This window comes from Pistacia vera, unplaced genomic scaffold (assembly GCF_008641045.1).
Source record: "Pistacia vera cultivar Batoury unplaced genomic scaffold, PisVer_v2 Contig94, whole genome shotgun sequence".
NCBI classification, from domain to species: domain Eukaryota; kingdom Viridiplantae; phylum Streptophyta; class Magnoliopsida; order Sapindales; family Anacardiaceae; genus Pistacia; species Pistacia vera.
Window position 1 is genome coordinate 1,029,125 of NW_022196823.1, and position 8,789 is coordinate 1,037,913.

Consider the following 8,789-nt stretch of genomic DNA (forward strand, 5'->3'; position numbering starts at 1 on the left):
TTTTAGCCTACATCCATGGGACCTTGTCCAAATCAAAGCAATCCACTAAGTTAAAATCACATTACAAGATATAGTTCAAAAGTTGATCTAAGTTACAGCAAAAAGAACTCCCTGTTCAACTTTACACTTAGCGCCACACTCTAAATCCTTAACGTGTGGCAACTCTTTGGATCTTTTTCACACTGGGAACACACCCAAGAACAACTTGTGAACCAACAAGCTTCAAGCACTAACGCTATGCACCAACATCTACAAAGGAACCACGTTCCAAGAGCCATCAAAACAATGAATGATATGGTGAGGTTTTAGCACAAAAATGGATATGAACCTTGAGCCTTAAGAGAAGAAATACTCTAAGAAATTTCAGAGTACAATGAAACAAAAAATCAAAATGTTAGATTCATAAAAGCAAGAAAGGGTATTATATAATGTAGGGTTTCTTGCTTAATACTATAATGTCATGTTAGCCAACAAGAGACTGACGTATGTTTGTCCAAATAAGGAAAATATTCATTCTTTTGGTTTGAACCACAAAACAAATTAGGAAAATAAACTTTATTCCCTAAGATCACTTGAGGATATTGTAACACATGTAAAAATGTCTTATAAAGTGAGAGACAAAGATAAACAATATCTTTTTCACTTTATCAGACATACAACTCATACTGGGTTACAAATGTTTAAAGCAAGAGTATAAGCACAAATTGTTATGCACACACACTCTAAACAAAACAAGTCAAGACTCAAGTCTGACAACCAGTATGCATGCAGAACATATGTGCACACACACAACTCATAAGTTTGACAAATATGAGTTTTTCACATAAATAATCAAGTGTGAAACTAAAAATTTATGTTCGAGAAGGCTGGATTTTTTTTTAAGTATACATAAATTTAATCATAAAGAAATTATATTAATAAAAATATTTTTCATTTAACATAATAAGTTTAAACATTTAAAATATACGTTTTATTTTGAAAAAGAAGAGAAATGAAGATATATTACCAATAGTATTTTGGAAATATTAAATTTTGGTTAAATAGTATATAAGTAAATCATTAATTTAAATTATCTTATATGAATTTTTTTACTTTAAAATATGGGGTTGTATATTGCTCGAACCTGCCACTTGCAGTTGGGAGAATCCTTACATACGACCTCACATCGATCCTCGGTTGACCGAGACACCTGTACTTCATTCGTAATCCAAGCCGGTCCAATCTACTTTTATGTCTTGCTTTGTATTAAAAAGAAAGCCCGACCCAAATATCACAAATTTCAGTGCTTGACACAGCATCTACATCCACTTGAGATGACCCTTGATGTTAGTAAACGGTCCCATATATGTAGCGGAAACAAAACAAATAATTCAGGGATTGTTTACATGAGCCAAGATCAAGGGTATTATTTTACAATTTATATTAAATAAAATCTGCAGAAAAATAAATCTGAGTTTAAGGAAAACAAACGCACGTTGGAGGCTCCTCCAAATTTGTCGACGAATGTTTTGCTACCGATCCAAGTGTAGGATCGAACCTGCGTAGTCCACATGAAGACAATCTCAAAAGAACCAAAGAGGGATTTGCTAGATTCTCTTTGGCTTCAAGATTAAGAAGAAAGCAAATCAATTGAATTGATTTTAGGCCAAAAGGTGTTGCCGCCGTGGGAGAGAAAGAGAGGGTTNAGACGCTCCACTGGAGGAAAGTTCAACCAGAATGTGTCGTAGAAAGTAAGAGGAAAAGAGAAGTCCGAAGCGGATTGGGGTGAGTTGGGAAATGGGGCAACCCGGGAAATCTCGAGTATGTTTAGTGGGTTATGTAAAGCCATGGTGAGTGAGAATTGAGTGAGTCTGATACACTGAATGGATGAATTTATCATTGTTTTTCAGCTCTCTAAATGTGATTTAATAATGGCAGATAATATTACGATCAGCTTTGCATCATGAAGAATACTAAAGACCAACCACAATTTTGACTAAAAATAAGAATAAATATTTTGCAATCTGATGTAAGGAGAGTTGAAATTTTTCAAGGATATAATTTTAAAAATTAAATGATAGATTTTATGACACAATTGTATTTTGGGAGATATTATTTAAAATTGATGAATTCAGGGAAAGTTGTTTATATTAATGGGTTAACTTAAAGATTACGAAAATGTTATATTAAATATATTTGGTTAAATTAAAATAAATTGGTGAATATATTATATAAATTATTAAATTATCTTTCTTTTTAATATTATTATTATTATTTAGATTATTTATTTTAACCCTCTTTATTTAAAAATAAACTAAAACATTATAACCACAATAAAAGTTTAAAAATTAATCATAACACTTCAATCACCGATGATGAAAATAAGGCGACTTTTTTTGTTGTAACATTGAGAATAGAATACAACCAAAATATGTCAAGCCTTTATTTTCTTATTTTCTTCTTCATGGTGTCGGAGCACTTGAAGTTTCAAATCCTTCTGATCAAAAATGTCTGATTTCCCCATAGTCAACAAACATCACCTGTATACCTTGGAAATTATTTGCATTTTAATTAGACATTGATCTATATTTCGCCTTTCACGCGTTAAGAACTATTATATATCCTAATTTATGAAACTCTTGAAATAATAGTTTCCAATCCCTAAAGAAATATTATTTTTACTATTATATGAAACTTTTTTGAAGCAATAGTTTACAACATCCTTCTGCTTTGGATCGCGGTGAGATGGGTGGTTTGTTTCTTACGACGTTGCAAGAAATCCACTGAATCTTATCATTTAGAGGAAGAAGAAGTTGTAAAAAGGTTTTCGTAGGTGAACTTGCGAAAGGATCACTGTCGAAACCTGCCTAGCAAAACGACCTGTGAACCTGTCTTAATAACGAGGGCTTGCGGGCCTCGTGCCTGTGCTACGTATATAACATTAGTGTTTTATCGCTAATTTTAACAATGAGTAAAAACAGTAACAAACTTTTAAATTTTATAACTAATAAGAATTAATGATATTTGTAAAAGTAAAAATCCCAATCCTCTTAATAGACAACCCCATCCCAATAGCAAATTATGTATCAAATTTAGCAAGTTTTGTGGACAAACCGCTTAGCTCAACCCTCACGAAGAATTGTCCCACCCAATGAACTTTTTTTTTTTTTATTTTTTTTATGTGTGTGTTTTATTTCACCTTTGAATGTGTAGCATTAAAATGTGTTACTTGTGAGTAGACCTGGCAAAATGGGTCCAGACCTGTGGGTCGGCCCGTACTCGGGTAAAAAATATTGGGCATGGGTTTAATATGTTGAACTCGTTTAAATTTTTCCCGTACCTGGACGGACCTGTTTTTTGACGGGTTACACAGGTAAACCCACGGGTGCCCGCGGGTACCCGTTTTTTTAAAAGCTAAACCCCAAGTCCCTAACCTATTAACGCCACCCAACTCTAAAACAAACTTTCTCTTCTCTCTCGCGCCTCTGAATCTCTCATCACTGTTAGTGTTCTCGTTTTCATTCTCTCAATCTCTCATCTCATCATCACTCTGTTCAGTGTTCACGTCGCCGATCGCATTCGCCATCATTCATCCTCGTCGGCTCGTCATCTCCTCTCTCCGTCGTCGTTGGGCATTGCAAGCTCGTCATCTCCTATCTCTCTCCGTCGCAAGCTCGTCATCTCCTGTCTCTCTCCGTCGCAAGTTTCCATCATTAAGGGTATGTAGACAGTAGACTGTAGTATGTACTTGTGTAAATATGTTCAAATTTCTGAGTTTTAGAGCTAAACTAGATGTATCATTTCTGGTTATGGTGTAGTGTTATCGTTTTCTGTTTTATTAATTGTGGTGATAGTGGCATTCTGCTACCATGGGTTCTGGGCTTTGAAATCTCAAGATGAAAAGGTATGGACACTTAGTTGTTATATTATATTATATTAAGAGAATTTGAGTTGTGAGAAAAATATGAGAGTTTAGGGCCAATTTATAGAAAAAAAAATAGGGAAAGAAAATGACGAAAAAGACCCCTCCAACGGCTATAAAACAGCTATATTTCAACCCCCGGGCGGGCCGGATTGCGGGCCTCTTGCAAAGAGGACAAATTAGCAACCCGCGGGCCGTCGGGTTACCATTGTGCAACCCGGCCCGTCCGGGGGTTGCTGGCGGGTTGGGCTCAACCCGGCCCGCCATTAAGGCGGGCCGGTTTGAGCCCTCTTTTTTACGGGCCGGGTTAGGGTTGGCCCGCCTAACCCGGCCCATTTTTCCACCTCTAAGTATGAGGATGTCCTAACCTTTGGTGCCAAATTAAGGAATTGATATTACTACTAGTAGCAACAAAGGCAGTTGAAGACGGCAAATGTACAACTGAATCACACTTTGAAATAGGAGTCAATAAGACATCAGATTTAACATAGGAAGCATCAAAGTTCGATAAAGCATTAGAGTGAGCATCTTAAAGCATCAGATTTAACACACGAAGCATCAGAGTTCAATAAAGCATTAGAGTGTGCACTTAAAGCATCGGATTTAACCATATTAGCAGAGTAGTTTAGTAAAGCATCAGAACACACTAAAGCAGTATCAGATTTAACAATATTAGCATTTAGCACCGAAGTTTAAGGAAGCATCAGAACTCACTAAAGCATCAGATTTAACCATATCAGCAGCAGAGTTTGGTAAAGCATCAAAACGCACTAAAGTAGCATCAGATTTAACAATATTAGCACCAAAGTTTAGGAAAGCATTAGAACTCACTAAAGCAGCATCAGAATTAATGATATTAGCAGTAGAGTTTAAGAAAGCATCGGCACTCACTAAAGCAGCATCAGAATTCACTAAAACATCATAAGCATTAGATTTCACTAAAGCAGCATCAGATTGTACACAACTGTCATTAGAATTCATTAAAACCTCAGAGTTAACATAATTATCAATAGATTTAACACTTGCGTCAGAAACAGGAACACAATCAGGAATTAATGGAACACTTGAATATTGAAATTTCTCTTTATTGCTAGAAGAATCAATACACGTATTGTCAGGACTACACACAGAAACTGAAATTGTACTATCACTCAAACACTCAGGTTTATTGACATTGATATTGATATCAGACTTTGGTAACTCGAATTCTGACGACTGTAAAGATGTACGACCCTGATTATTATTTGACAGAGCATAATTTTCAGAGTGTAGAAACTATGAGGATGAAACTTGTAAATGAGGAGAGGACTGAACAGACATACAAGAAGGTATGATAAGCCGATATAGCCTTGCTTTAAGGTCTCCTTGAAGTAGCATAGTCCTGGAAACTTTGTCCTGGAAACTTTGTCCTTTACAAGACAGCAATCAGAATTAAACTCAACAACTACATTGTTATCCTTTATAAATTTAGAAATGCTTAGCAAATTCTTAGTTATTTTTGGTACACATTGGATATTTTTAAGATATAAACTTTTGGATTGTAAGATGCTAGGTAATGATGACAAACCAGTATGAGAAATAGGTAAGAGCTCACCATTGCCTACTTGTAGCTGATCTGAACCTTCATACGGTTTACTGACATTCAACTGAGCTAGATCAGAAGTGATGTGATCGGTTGCACTGGAATCCATGTGCCAGATTAGATCAGTGGGTGTGGCTGAGGTTGCAAAGGAAGCAGATAGGTTTGCAAACTGCTGTGACTGTGAAGCAAAGTGTGCTTATTGACCAGATGTCGACTGCTGACTTGGAACACCAATAGGACTAGTTGACGAAGGAAGAACCTATGTGTGGGTTAAATTGTGAAGGTGGGCCTGAATATGAATATTGACCAGCAAGTGCAGCAATGGCTGGAGGTCTTACAAAATGAGAATTTTTTTCTTATCAACTCTTTGACCCTTTTTGAATTTGCTTTTTTTCCTTTTTTAAGGGCCTGCTTGAGAGTTTTATGATAGCGATTATGAAGATAAACCATCGTAGCGGTTTTGAGAGTAAACTACTGTAACGGTTTTAAGGGGTTTTTAATAGCGGTTTTTAAAACACCCAACCTATGCTTGGGAGTCTTCTCCACAACGACAGCACCAGATCGGGATGGCGTTGGCTCAATTGATGACAGCAATAGATCGACATGTTGGGCTTCTTCTCCAACGATGGCAACAACAAATTAGCGGCATATCGGAGTTTTTCTCCGCTAGATTGGTGACGGCAGTGGTTGATTGTTGAGTCTTTTCGATTGCAGGTTTGCGGTGGCTGATCGACAATGGAATTTGTTGGTGTTGGTGACAGTTTCGTCGGATTGTGATGGTGGTGATGGTGTCGTTGGTTAGATCTTTGTGGAATCGGTGATGTTACTTTGTCAATCTAATTCCCTAGGCGATTGGTTGTGTTTGTGGTTGTTTATTGTTTGAAACTTGTTGGCTAAAAAAATTGGGGAATGGATGTTTGGGTTTGAAGATTTGTTAGATTGGTTAGATAGTTGGAGTAGATGGCCGATTGGGATAGATTTTTGGTATTTTTCTGGGTATTTTCTTGAAAGGTTGCAAAATGACATGGCTGAAGAGTTGAAGATGGGTGGAATTATTTTTTACCGATTGGGATTTTTGAGACGAAATGGTATGGTGGTTTGGTTGATTGGTTGTGTGTTTGAGTTGATTGGGATAGGTTGCGATTCTGCCCGGTGCTCTAAATGTTAAAAGTGAAAGAAATTCAACCAAACGAGAGTAACTATTACTCTATTAGGATAGCGAAATGTCTCATCATCTAATTAGTGATGCACATGAATGGATTAATGAGATTCTCATTGTCTCTATCTACTATCCAGCAAAACCACAACCAAGAAAATGGACTTGGCAGAATCAGAGGGAAAAGAAGACTCTGTTGAGCTTGACTCTAGTCCAACTTTGTGAAATGACTTGAGAAGTGTAGTATAAGTAGGAGCCGAAAGACGAAAGTGAAATACCACTACTTTTAATGTCATTTTACTTATTCCGTAATCAGAGGTAGGGCATGCTCCTCTTTTTGGACCCAAGTGAAAGGCATTATCAGGTGGGGAGTTTGGCTGGGGCAGTACATTTGTTAAAAGATAACACAGGTGTCCTAAGATGAGCTCAACAAGAACATAAATCTCGTGTGGAACAAAATGATAAAAGCTCGTTTGATTTTGATTTTCATTACGAATATGAACTTGTTAGAGTCATGAAAGTGACTCTATTTTGTTAATAATTGAAGTTATATTGAGACAATTAAGAGAAATTATGAATTTATGTATAAAAATCATATTTTGAGTTTTTCTTACTAATTTAGCATATTTTGGATGAATTTGGAAATGGTATGAGTTGATATTAGGTTGTGGTTTATGGATTAAGGGTGATTTTGTCTCATTTATGTTGCTTAGGGGGTAAAATGTCATGTTTCAAGATGTTGATTTTGTCACTTGTCAATCATACAGGGACCAAATTGAAATTTGCCATACTTTGTATAAAAATGTAGCGCGTGGTCGTAGATTGGGTGGCTATCGCCCACCAAAATCCTTCACCTTCTCCGATCAAATTCCCGCGACCTCCGACGACCCTTCGTATTCCACTTGCACCTATCATCTTCATCGTCCCGGATCACCACCGTGATAAGCATCATCGTTGCCACGACGTTTCGCATTCCAACCGCGACTCTTGGCATTACAGCCGTGATTTTGGCATTTTTCGATGACGGTTGGGCTCTCTGGAAACTGATTTTCCCTCCCCACGGCTGGACCTACCCATTCTAAGCTTCAGCTACCGCCAAAACCGTCGGAATCCGCCATCTTGCCGCCACGCCTCTTCATCTTCCAACCGTGATCTTGCTCATTTTCGGTGACCTTTCACCTCTCCAAAACCTGATCTGAACTCCCTATCACCAGAGCTTTCCATTGGTACCTTCGGATCCCATTTCCGCCACCATTTTCTGGAAGGCTCGCCGAAAAATTAACGTTTTCTGGCGAGAGCAACTGTTTGTATTCCCGGCTATCCGTTGGTCGTTTTCGCCCCTTCTTCACATCATATCGCTGTCGGTTACTTCCTCTCCGCCATGATCAGCTTCGTTTCCACTGCTTCAGCCTCCGTCGACACCACCATGAGTGGCTGAGTTTCCAGTTGTCTGTTACGGCGTAGGCGAGTCGGGATTGACTCCATTGCTCTCCTCATCAGCTCTCGACTAGTTGGATGAACCCGAATGTTGAACATTTGGTTAAGTTTCTTGTATTCAGATTATATTTGTTTTCGTTTCAGTTTGTTTACGATGCTTTAATATTATTCTGATGCTCGACGTGCTGATTGATAATGTCCATTGAGAACGTTTGCTGATTTATAACTTTTCACATAATTGAATGTCGGTTTGAGATTATTGAATGTTGATTATTACTTTAAATTGTTTTGGTACTGATTGCAATCAAGTTGTATTAGCGTTTAATATCATTTCTACTAGGAATGCATTTGTTGTGTAATTATTTGATTGGATGATACAAGTTGATAGGTTGTACTTGTTAACATTGTACCAACTAGTGGTGTTTAAGGGTTTAGCATTTTTCGGTTAGTCAATGATAGTCTTTAACCAATCGATCTATAACTAAGACGACGGGAAGACATGATAGATTATACCTAGATTGCCGGAAGATAATTTTATTGATTTGCCTGGCCTTGTAAGTTTAGGAAATTGAAGAGCGAGGAGAGGAATTGTGAGAGTTGGTCTTGAGTCAAACCAAAACAATAGCAACAAAACTTTTAATATTGTGTTTTAGTTAGCAATTTATTTGATGCTTTTTAATTTCCTGCAAGTAATTAGTTTCCTTAGTTTTAAT

The 8,789-nt window shown here is 37.2% G+C and overlaps 1 long non-coding RNA gene across 1 annotated transcript; it reads right to left on the reverse strand.

The window, feature by feature from the left end:
* Positions 1-4,965: 4,965 nt before the first annotated feature.
* On the reverse strand, positions 4,966-5,856 carry LOC116120613. Its single transcript, XR_004126578.1, has 2 exons — positions 5,496-5,856; positions 4,966-5,310 (listed from the first exon to the last, which is right to left on the reverse strand). It is a non-coding gene; the product is annotated as an uncharacterized LOC116120613 (long non-coding RNA).
* Positions 5,857-8,789: the final 2,933 nt, after the last annotated feature.